The 11,259-nt window shown below is 37.2% G+C and overlaps 1 protein-coding gene across 1 annotated transcript in view; it reads left to right on the top strand.

The window, feature by feature from the left end:
- Positions 1-2,899: 2,899 nt before the first annotated feature.
- LOC124718841 (cullin-2-like) overlaps positions 2,900-11,259 on the top strand; it is a 114,721-nt gene continuing 106,361 nt past the window's right edge. Inside the window, exon 1 of the mRNA XM_047244465.1 lies at positions 2,900-3,075. The gene's annotated coding sequence lies outside the window, so the exon portion shown is untranslated. The remainder of the gene's footprint in view (positions 3,076-11,259) is intronic.

The following is an 11,259-nucleotide window of genomic DNA, read 5'->3' as shown; positions in this document are numbered from 1 at the left end:
CATGACATTTTGAAACAAAAGTATGGATTCTTGTTAGGAATGTTACTGTGGGGAATGAATAAAAGCCGAGCAGTAACTGATAGTGTCCTTGAACATTACTATCAAACGTCAATCTTCAAATTACCACATACAATGGCTTCCCAGTTATTTCTATTATGTCTTGTAAAAGCCCTCTTCAACTACTCAATTACTTCATGAAGTTCAAAATAGTCCCTGCTGGGGTCTTGTACACCGTGAATAATCTCTAAGATCAGAGTAGTGGCTGGAAAGTGAGTGACATAAAGCATAACTTGGGGACATATCAGTCAAATCTGGTACACATATAGCTTTGTTATTGTATCTATAAAAAATTTACTGGGGCTGGGTAAGATACAGAAATTTATTGGGTAAAACACAAATAATCTGGACATGCAATATAATCAAATCATTAAGAAAATTCAGGGTTACTGATTTGACTGTCCCAGCAATCCCTATAATTTGGCTTAATTACTCTTTTACACTAGCTTCAAATGTTTGCAAGAAAAGGAATCTGGTGCAATTTGAAAGCATTATAAATCCTTTTGTCATAAAGAAGAATGTAAAACTAAAGGTAGGCAACTGAAAATATAGTTTATAATTGTAACCTGGATCTGCCATATATGGTCCTGAGTGATTATAATTAGCAAAGATAATACTTCAAACATTTTGGTTAGCAACACTTGGAATAATGATGTGATTAAAATGGCAGAAAAAGATTAAAAATTCTGGAACTTCTCTGTTGTTCTTGTGTATGAAAATAACTGAATAGATTCCTCTCAATTACTCTTCAGTTTCTTTCTTTCCCAATATTCATTCTTCCTCATATTAAAACTGAGGAAGCTTCACCATCTGCATTACATACAGATGCCATTCCTTTTTGACCAGATGTAAGGTGATGTGAGCTCCAGGCATGCCTACAGAGTGATGTGCACACTGACCTTGGTTGGGTCAAGGCCTAGTATCTTTGTTAGCTGAAGGCCTCTTTTTATTTCCCAAAAAGACAATATCATATATTTTCACACTACCAGTCTCCAGCAAGAGTGAAACAGCAAAAGCAAATGCAAATGGAAAATCTGTAGGTTTTGTTGCAGCATCCTCACAAGCATGTAACTTACTCTTGCTATTTTTTTCCAGAGCAGATTCTGTCATGAGGAAACGTGCTGCTGCTCCGTAATTCACTGTAGGTTCATTTCCAGTAATTCATGTGCTACACTCTCTATGAAATACTGGTTTAAGTTCTGTGAGCTTAGTAAAGTCCACCCTTTTTCATTCTTAATTTTCAGAAATAACTGTTTGCCTTCCCATTCTTCTGTGGAACACTAACTGGTGCCAACTCATCTTTGTATGCTCCAGCTCTGGATGCCTCTGTACTTCTCTTGTAGCTGTTCAGCACATACCAATATTGATAAAACACAATTTTTGTTGTACTTTCAGCACAGTTTACCTTATGGATACGATGGCAAATATCAAGCAGCCCAAAGAAACCAACACCATCCTCAAGACTGACACCTCCACAAACTGTTTCTCCTCTCTTCATGTAAACTGGTTCATTTGACATAGACTTAATGCAACCTGCAAGAGCAATTTCCTGATGGCCAACTTTGAATAATCAGTATGATAGCTTTCACTCCTAAATACAAACATTTATTGTTGTGCACACTGTAGACTTAGGCAGACCTGCAAACGAAGCCTTACTATGGTGGAGCCTGCCCAACTCCCCTTGGCAAATATCGCACTTAAAATCACCATCTTTGAACGCAGCCTGTACAACTGAATCATGTCTTGGAGAAATATCAATGATGCCATGCTTCCGCAAAATGAACCCATCGGTGTTATTGCTGATGAAAGTATTGAAACACCATTCAGCTTTACAGCCGATGAGTAGTGCTGGGTGCTCTGTGGTCTAATTAAGTGTGTTAGCCCTCAAATTACCATGTTTAGGAATAGGATGGGACACACATGATGGAATACGCCTGCCTTGAAAAAGATTTGCTCCCACTCTTCTCAAACGTGAGCCTATTGCATTAACAATTGGTCCTATATCATAGTTAACTGTTTTATTCTTACGAAACTTCTTTGTAATTCTTCTTTAAGGGACCGCAAGATTTTTACAAGGTTTTATAGAATTACTACACTTTCTCTTTTGGTGTGGGTTGCATGTCCGTGCTGTAGTAATTGTGTACCTCCCAGTGTTCGGCTGCTTCATAAGTACCGTTTTACTGATCACTTACTGGTCGAAATTAGTAGCTACGCCAACATTATTGCAGCTTGCAACCTACCTCGGACTTAACTCATCTCGGAACTTGAGCGCGGGCAGAAGGTAAATTCCTGAAGAATATCGTCTTTAGTGGTATATTATAACTACTACGAACTTCTGAAACCATAAACTGCCCCCAACGGCATAATTTTTACAGCGGAACCTTTGTTATTTTTGCATTTTAATATTACAACTGAACATGCAGCTTCTGCACTGAGATGTCAAATACTGATTGCTTCAATTACTGTTAAAGTGTTACAAATCTCTCCTTGTGTAACAAGCTTCCACGTACTTTTCTGCGTCTTGTGAACATCCGTTCACTTGTCAGTTGTCACTCACCCATTCGCGCATGATCATGGCCGGGTCAATTGACTATCGGCCATAGCAGTACCAATACCACTATTGAAATTCGTGACTTCGTTAGCATTTTATAAACGGAAATTCGTAGTCCACAACCAATGCGTTTGCAGTTAACAGTATTTTCATTTCAAAATTAATTTAATTACATTACTTTTTTATGGTCTAGCTACCTAAACCTTAAAACATTTGGTATGCGTTTACTCGTTGCCATAAAATTCCAAGGTTGGCAATCGTTCAGTTTTTAATTTGCTAGTAATGGTGAAACTTAATAATCATAGTTTTCTAATTTTAATTGTTGACATATTATTGTTACGGATTGCTGAATGAACTTTAATTTGACAGTAATCGATAGCAACCAATCAACACTGAAGACTAATCGAAGCGAAAAATAAAATAGAAAAGAAGTGTTCTCTAAAATCTACAGCTGTATGAATTATTAGGTACTGTATTTACCGTAATAAACATGAAGTGAGTGTTTAACATGAAACGATTTTTGATTATTCACAACTTTTTCTTTGTGATATCATATCTAGGCAATTAGGACACGATAAAGTTTGTCTGCTGTTCTAAAATGTAAGTCTTCACTGGATGAAGAGATTGGGATGATGGTTTAAATTTGTACATTGTTATAATTTAGTTGAAGTATTGTTAGCGTTACTTTAAACGTATTAGACTTTTCATTACCCAAGAGCTCAAATTGAATTTTGTTTGCAATACTTCAAAAATTATGTTAAAGACACTCTTGCCAAGAATAATACTGACATACGCCCAAAATATTAATATGCTTGTGCAAGCTTGAAAATTCATGTTTTGAACAACTTGTTAAGCGTATGTAGATTTTTCTTTAGTGTTGAGGAAAAAAGTATTTACGGAAATGACAATGTTTGTTAGTGTGAAGTGCTGCGCCATCCTGTCCCCACGAAAACACCAAAGGGGTTCCGACGCCGCTTCAACCAAATTAGATTAAAATATATATTTCCTCAGTTCTGCTCTTTATGCTTAACCCCCACGATTTGTGTGCGATCGTCATTTTAGAACATCAATTAATTCTGTTTAGTTTTTTGTGTGACATTGCGTGTATGAATAGCTTTAGCTGGTCCCTCACTTTTATGTAGTATTGGGGGCGACTCATCATTAAACATAAATATATGGCTATGTTGGACGAAGTCGGAATATGGAGAATGGTCTCCGAGGTTATTGAAGGGCACATCGAAATATATTCAGATTATCATATTGATTAGTACATAGTAACGATCACCATTGTGAAAATTTCTACCTCACTTGTTAAATGATGGAAGCCTACTTGTGTTTTTGTTGTTTTATTCAATTTCCACGTTTTTGGCAGAGAGACAAGTCTTTCTACATAACACGCCAAACCAAGCTTGTTGGTAGCGGATTAGCTTACCAGTGTACTGATGTGATTGATTTTCTTTTATCCAAGTGGACTTCAAGAAATTGTAGACATAATTCATTTAGTGTATTTCCTATACCTCAGTGCTGGTGTTGGAGGGGTCATTGGGGACCAGACCAGTGTCTTCATACAATCATCTTTATTTCACATTCTCATCTATTAACTTTGGCAACTTGTAATCAGTTTGTCACTTTTCAATACAGCCTAGACTGTGGGCTATTCTGCAGGTCAGTCTTTCGACACAACCTAAATTTATGGGTGTAGGTAGGTAATACCATACTGTAGCCAGTTTTATTTGTGCGAAGTTACATAATATAAGTTTGTTTTGTTTTGAATAAACTCTTTACTGTGTGCCACTCCTAGAGCTGTTCAGTTGTTATCTTAGTTGTATGAGGTACTATTGTGTTCAGGACAGAATAAAGTTTGTTTGCTGTTCTAAAATTTAAGCCTGTGCTGGATGAAGTGATTGGGATGATTGTTTAAATTTTTACATTGTTCCGTAGAAATGTTGGAACACGTGAGGCAATACTGACCTTACGACTTAGCTTAGAAGAAAGATTAAGGAAAGGCAAACCTACATTTCTAGCATTTGTAGATTTAGAGAAAGCTTTTGACAATGTTGACTGGAATACTCTCTTTCAAATTCTAAAGGTGGCAGGGGTAAAATACAGGGAGCGAAAGGCTATTTACAATTTGTACAGAAACCAGATGGCAGTTATAAGAGTCGAGGGGCATGAAAGGGAAGCCGTGGTTGGGAAGGGAGTGAGACAGGGTTGTAGCCTCTCCCTGATGTTATTCAATCTGTATATTGAGCAAGCAGTAAAGGAAACAAAAGAAAAATTTGGAGTAGGTATTAAAATCCTGGGAGAAGAAATAAAAACTTTGAGGTTTGCCAATGACATTGTAATTCTGTCAGAGACAGCAAAGGACTTGGAAGAGCAGTTGAACGGAATGGACAGTGTCTTGAAAGGAGGGTATAAGATGAACATCAACAAAAGCAAAACGATGATAATGGAATGTAGTCGAATTAAGTCGGGTGATGCTGAGGGAATTAGATTAGGAAATGTGACACTTAAAGTAGTAAAGGAGTTTTGCTATTTGGGGAGCAAAGTAACTGATGATGGTCGAAGTAGAGAGGATATAAAATGTAGACTGGCAATGGCAAGGAAAGTGTTTCTGAAGAAGAGAAATTTGTTAACATCGTGTATAGATTTAAGTGTCAGGAAGTCGTTTCTGAAAGTATTTGTATGGAGTGTAGCCATGTATGGAAGTGAAACATGGGCAATAAATAGTTTGGACAAGAAGAGAATAGAAGCTTTCGAAATGTGGCGCTACAGAAGAATGTTGAAGATTAGGTGGGTAGATCACGCAACTAATGAGGAGGTATAGAATAGGATTGGGGAGAAGAGAAGTTTGTGGCACAACTTGACTAGAAGAAGGGATCGGTTGGTAGGACATGTCCTGAGGCATCAAGGGGTCACAAATTTAGCATTGGAGGGCAGCGTGGAGGGTAAAAATTGTAGAGGGCGACCAAGAGATGAATACACTAAGCAGATTCAGAAGGATGTAGGTTGCAGTAGGTACTGGGGGATGAAGGAGCTTGCACAGGATAGATTAGCATGGAGAGCTGCATCAAACCAGTCTCAGGACTGAAGACCACAACAAACAAACATGATTTAGTATAAGTATTACTAGCATTGCCTTAACTGCACCATTTTTGTAGTACCCAAAAGTTACATTACAGACACCCTTACCAAAAATAATGTTGACATATACCTAAAATATTAATATGCTTGTGCAATCTGGGTGATTCAGTTTTTGAACAACTTTTTAGGTATATGTAGCATTGGAAGCGTCAGATTCCACCTGTCTGCTTTGACACATGATATAACACTGGTGTTGCGGTGTGTGATGTAATTATGGTGTGGTGTTTTTTTAGTTGATTCGTGTTTTGTAGATGTCTTGTTTCTGTATTTCATGGCACCCTGTGGTTGTGGATGTTGATGTGGAATTTAACATGTGGTAGTGGATTCATTTGAGTCTTGGTTATCACTGTTGTAATATGGGTTTATTTGAGTCTGTGTTGTTAGTGCTGTAATGTGGATTTGGATGTGTTTGCTTTGTTTTCAGTGAGTTATTGAGGTTTTATTCTCTTTTGTTTGCGTGTGTGGCATTTTTGGTTTGCGTGATTAGTGTGTGCTCTCTTGTGTGATTAGTGTGCTCTCTCTCTCTCTCTCTCTCTCTCTCTCTCTCTCTCTCTCTCTGTGTGTGTGTGTGTGTGTGTGTGTGTGTGTGTGTGTGTGTGTGTGTGTGTCGGCTAATCTAGGTGATTTTGTTGGAGGCTTCTGTTGGTAAGTAATTTTTGTTTTGTTTTTATCCTATAGCAATTCTGAAGTTTTGTCTGTCTTATATTTATGGTATTTTGGTTTTGGTTTAATTGGACTATTGAATATGGGGGTTTTTTAGTTGTTGGGGGTTTTGGTTTCTGCGGTGTTTTGAGAGTTATTTAGGGGTGTGAAGTTTGTGGTTGTGGTTTTTTTTTATTTTTGGTTTGCCGGTAGGTATTAAGAGCTGCATTTGAGCTATATAGGTCAAGGGAAAAGTCCGATTCCTCTTTTTGTTGTTCGTAGGCACTAGCGGATATATATGGGTGGCTCTCACGTGGCGTGCCCCTTCCTCCCCCCCCCCCCCCTCTCCCTTTTCGGGGAGTCAACCGTGCCGCCCCCTCCGCACGCTATTTGTTCGTTTGTTTCCTCAGTCAACTCGACTGAATCGAGTTAATGACTACTTGTACTTTCCTATGTAGCACATGCGTCTACATGATCGTTTTTTATACATTTCTGTCTGGCACATAGATAGCTAACACATACCTGCATCTATTGCTACAGTAGAAAGAAGTTTTTCAACATTGCGGCGTAAAAAGACATGGCTGAGGTCGACAACGGAGGAGGATTGTCTTAACGGCTTAGTTCTGTTGAACACTTACCCTGATGTTGATTGTGCTATTGATGCTGTAATTAACCAATTTGCCAGTAATAATAGACGTATAGAATTCATCATTTAAGGAAGAGAACCGTGATTGTAACTTTTTTATGTCATAAGATGGCATTGTCTTGTATATGTGTGTAATCAGTTTAAATAAAACTTTCTTAAACTTTGCATGTGACTTGATTATTTTTTATTCCGATAAAAGTAAAGGTAGCTCCAGATATCTTTAGCACCCCTTCCTTGAGTTTTTCTGTATCTGCCACTGATTGTAGGTGTTGGTTTTTTTGTATCAAGGACTTTTTTTACGCTGTATAGGTCAAAATGCCCGATTCTGCGTTTCGGGGTTGGAGATGTTGGTTTTTTGGTACCGTGACCTTGGTTTGAGCTGCATATGTCGAGTGTAATGTACGATTCCTGTTGTTTTTATGGCTGCAGTGTTATGTCGTAAGTTGAGACATTATTATTATTATTGTTTCTTTCTTTTCTCAGATGTTATGTCTGGTCAAAAATGGAAAGTGTTACTCCATTTCACTACTCCAAAAGAGTAGGTATAGCATAAGTATTTATAGCTTTTGTCTTGTTTCTTGCTGTCAATTCTGTTTTCAGTATTTTTGTTAGTCTTTGTCTACATTTTTTCTTTTAGTTCTTCTTTAATATTTGTATTATCTATTCCTATTTTTTGTCTGTATCCTAGATATTTATAGGCATCTGTTTTTTCCATCGCGTCTATGCAGTCGCTGTGGTTATCCAATATGTAATCTTCTGTTTAGTGTGTTTTCCCTTGACTATGCTATTTTTCTTACATTTGTCTGTTCCAAAAGCCATATTTATATCATTGCTGAATACTTCTGTTGTCTTTAGTAATTGACTGAGTTGTTGATTTGTTGCTGCCAGTAGTTTTAGATCATCCATGTATAGCAAATGTGAGATTTTGTGTGGGTATGTTCCACTAATATTGTATCCATAATTTGTATTATTTAGCATGTTGGATAGTGAGTTCAGAGCAAGGCAGAACCAGAAAGGACTTAATGAGTCTCCTTGGTATATTCCACACTTAATCTGTATTGGCTGTGATGTGATATTATTTGAATTTGTTTGGATATCAAGTGTGGTTTTCCAGTTTTTCATTACTATGTTTAGGAACTGTATCAATTTAGGATCTACTTTGTATATTTCCAATATTTGTAATAACCATGAGTGGGGTACACTATCAAAAGCTTTTAGGTAATCAATGTATGCGTAGTGTAGCGGCCTTTGTTTAGTTTTAGCTTGACATGTCACCTCTGCATCTATTATCAGTTGCTCTTTACATCCTCGTGCTCCTTTGCAACAGCCTTTTTTGTTCTTCATTTATAATTTCGTTCTGTGTTGTATGTGTAATTAATTTCTGTGTAATGACTGAAGTTAATATTTTGTATATTGTTGGTAGGCATGTTATGGGGCGATATTTAGCTGGGTTTGCTGTGTCTGCTTGATCTTTAGGTGTCAGATAAGTTATTCCATGTGTAGGTGTATCAGGGAATGTGTATGGGTCTGCAATGTGTAACTGTTAAATAATTTAGTTAGATGTTTATGTGTTGAGGTGAACTTCTTTAGCCAGAAATTTGCTATTTTATCTTTTCCAGGGGCTTTCCAATTGTGAGTAGCATTAATTGCTTGGGTGACTTCATGTTGCAAAATTATCACTTCAGGCATTTGTGGTATCATCTTGTATGTGTCTGTTTCTGCTTGTATCCACCGTGCATGCCTGTTATGTTGTACCGGGTTTGACCATATGTTGCTCCAGAAGTGTTCCATGTCTGTTATGTTTGGCGGATTGTCTATTTTAATGTGTGTGTTATCTATTGTCTGGTAAAATTTCTTTTGGTTTGTGTTGAATGTTTGGTTTTGTTTCCTCCTATTTTCACTTTTTTTGTATCTTCTAAGTCATTTGGCCAATGCTTGTAATTTCTGCTTCTTTTCATCTAATTGCTCTATCGCTTCTTGTTGTGAGATTTTACCTAACCTTTTTTGTTTTTTTTCTGACATTTCATTTCCTATAAATTGTGTTAACTGTCCGATGTCTTTTCTCAATTTTTCTATTCTGATCTGTAGCCTGTGTTGCCATGCTGGTTTTGTGTTTCTTCTGTGTGTTGGTTGGTTCTGATCTCTGCCTAGTGTGTATATTTAGTGTAGTGAGTGCTCCTATATAAACCAGTAGTTGTAACTCTTCCATAGTTGTGTTTTCATTTATTTTGTTGTGTATGATTGTGTTGATAGTTTTTATTGTTGTTTCGACTTGTGGGTTATTTGGCACTCTGTGCAAGAATGGTCTAATGTCTGTATTTGTGTCTTTGTATTCTATATATGTCAGCTGAAATTTTTCTTCTATATCTAACGTGTGTTACTTCGAGTTCTATTTGTGCTCGTTCTGGTGGCTGTCTTAAGATTTCGTTTTCCTCTGATTGTTCAATTGATGCGTGTTGTTCTTTGTTTGTTTGCTCTGGGATGCTTGAGTCCATTACTGTATTTTCTTCTTCTTCTGATTGCACATTATTTTGTTCCAGTATTTGTTGTACTTGTTGTTTGATGTTCTCTAATTCTGACTGGGGTATCCTGTTATTTTTGATTATTACACGGATCTGATCAGCTAGTCGTTGTTCTGTTAAAAATTTTAATTCTGGGTATCTGATAATAAATGTTGTGTATTATTATTATTATTATTTGGCTGGTGTGGTGTTTTGTATTGTTATGTATTTAGCTTGTCCCTACTATAAACCCCATATTTCCCATGGTTGTCCTGTTAGTTTCATTTTATTGTTGGAGTGAAGCATTCTTGTGTTTTTATTTTTGTTTGCATTTGTTGACATTTGCATGTAGTGACTATCGTCGTCGTTTTGTATATGCTGCAAGTAGGCATTTCCGTCATATTGATGACATCGCAGGTTAAAGCAAATGACTGGAATTAAGTGCTTCCCTAAAGCCGTGAACCAATCGTAATCTTAGATCTGTTCAGTTGCTATCTTCTTTGTGAGAGGCAGTATTGAGTTAAGAACTGTGATCAGTCTGCTACATATGTAGAGAATATTTTCATAGCATATTCTGGCAGTATAGAAGGGACAGATTAAAGAGGCTGGGCTGAGGCCCAGTGGCAATAAGTAGGGGTGTGTGTGTGTGTGTGTGTGTGTGTGTGTGTGTGTGTGTGTGTGTGTGTGTGTGTGTGTGTGTGTGTGTGAGAGAGAGAGAGAATTGTCCAGTCTCTTTCAAAAAAAGAGATCTTTAATAACTAGGCATTACCTACTTTATTTTTGTGTAATTGTCTGCCATTCATCACATCATCTTTTTTGTTATGTTATGGCCTGCATTTAATACAACCAGTGAAGGAAAGTAGTAACTAGAAATTTTAGTGCTTTAAAAAAAAAAAAAAAATGTGTGTTATCAGTAGAGCTTGACAGTGTCTGCAGTCATTCATGTTTTGACCTCCATTTCATTAGCTTTAAATCCTGGAGCATGTATATATCTCAGCTGATGTGTTGAGCTGAGGTAATGTATGTTATCTGCTGTACTGTTATGTAGCAAGTGAAACAAAAGATTAGGGTTTAAAGCCCCATCAGTGACAAGGTCATTAGAAATGGAGCACTAACTCAGATTGGAGAAAGAACCATCTTGGAATTTTGCTTATACAATGGATGAAAATCACAGAAAAACCAAATCCAGATGGACAGACAAGGATTTGAACTAACATCTTGAATATAAGTCCAGTGTTTTACCACTAGCCGACATCGCTCGGTGTACTACAAATATGTGTCATTATCTACAGTAGACACAACCTACTTTATTGAAATTTTCCATGCTGATAATTGTCAACAAATGCTAAATGTGTTAACCTGACCCCTTTGAGTGTGTCCACATAGAAACCGGTATAAGTGCTCATGATGCGGTTATGGCAGCAGTGATTACCAAACCACAAAAGGCAACTAAAACCAGCTGAAGGATACATATGTTCAGTAACATAGATAAAAAAGAGCAGTAGTGTCTTGTCTCACTCTGTGAAGAACTAGAAATTTTAATACAGGACAGGAGCATGTTGAAGTGCAATGGCTCATGTTTAAAAGAATAATTACAAGCACTGGATAGATTTGAAGCAGGTAGAATAATAACATATTCTGAGCACAAACATAATGAGGTCTCTTGAACAGTATGACCCCCTCAGTGCCAACCGGCATGGATTCCGAAAATATCAATC

Source organism: Schistocerca piceifrons, chromosome 10 (assembly GCF_021461385.2).
Source record: "Schistocerca piceifrons isolate TAMUIC-IGC-003096 chromosome 10, iqSchPice1.1, whole genome shotgun sequence".
Lineage (NCBI taxonomy): Eukaryota > Metazoa > Arthropoda > Insecta > Orthoptera > Acrididae > Schistocerca > Schistocerca piceifrons.
This window is presented reverse-complemented; position numbering and strand designations above follow the sequence as displayed.